Below are 579 nucleotides of genomic sequence, written 5' to 3'. Positions count from 1 at the left end.
TATATATATATTGTTACTTGTATCTAACTATTAGCTATTTTATTACGTCTCGTCGATCCTTACCGATGAATAATACAATTAATATACATATAATAAATACGATCACATAAAAATGAATGATGATACGATAACGATATCCATAAGATTGGTTTTTGTATAAGACGGAGACAATCATGAAGCTTAAACATATAAGACGAACGTCAAGCATATGAGTATTATATAAGGTGAAAACAGATATACAATAAACATATAATTATTCCAAAATACGCTGTTATAATCAAATTATTTCAAAACATATTATTGTAAATTCCAGTATACATTATTACTTACCAATTTCACTTCACACGTAGATGGTCCAATGATTATCTCACATAAGAAGTGAAACCGGTATGTAATAAGGCATTTTGTTTTATTAAATTACAATTGCAATGGAATTGTACACTTTCTTTTGTTATTTTTCTGCATCATATGACTTACGCGCGGTATGTTCAAATTTATGTATGTTTATGCTTGTGTGTGTGTGTGTGAGAGAGAGAGAGAGAGAGAGAGAGAGAGAGAGAGAGAGAGAGAGAGAGAGAG

At 30.1% G+C, this 579-nt stretch overlaps 1 long non-coding RNA gene across 1 annotated transcript in view; it reads left to right on the top strand.

Moving 5' to 3' along the window:
* The window catches only part of LOC106868873 (uncharacterized), a 28043-nt gene that overhangs the window by 6716 nt on the left and 20748 nt on the right, over positions 1 to 579 (top strand). The window lies entirely within an intron of this gene.

This window comes from Octopus bimaculoides, chromosome 9 (genome assembly GCF_001194135.2).
Source record: "Octopus bimaculoides isolate UCB-OBI-ISO-001 chromosome 9, ASM119413v2, whole genome shotgun sequence".
NCBI lineage: Eukaryota > Metazoa > Mollusca > Cephalopoda > Octopoda > Octopodidae > Octopus > Octopus bimaculoides.
This window is presented reverse-complemented; position numbering and strand designations above follow the sequence as displayed.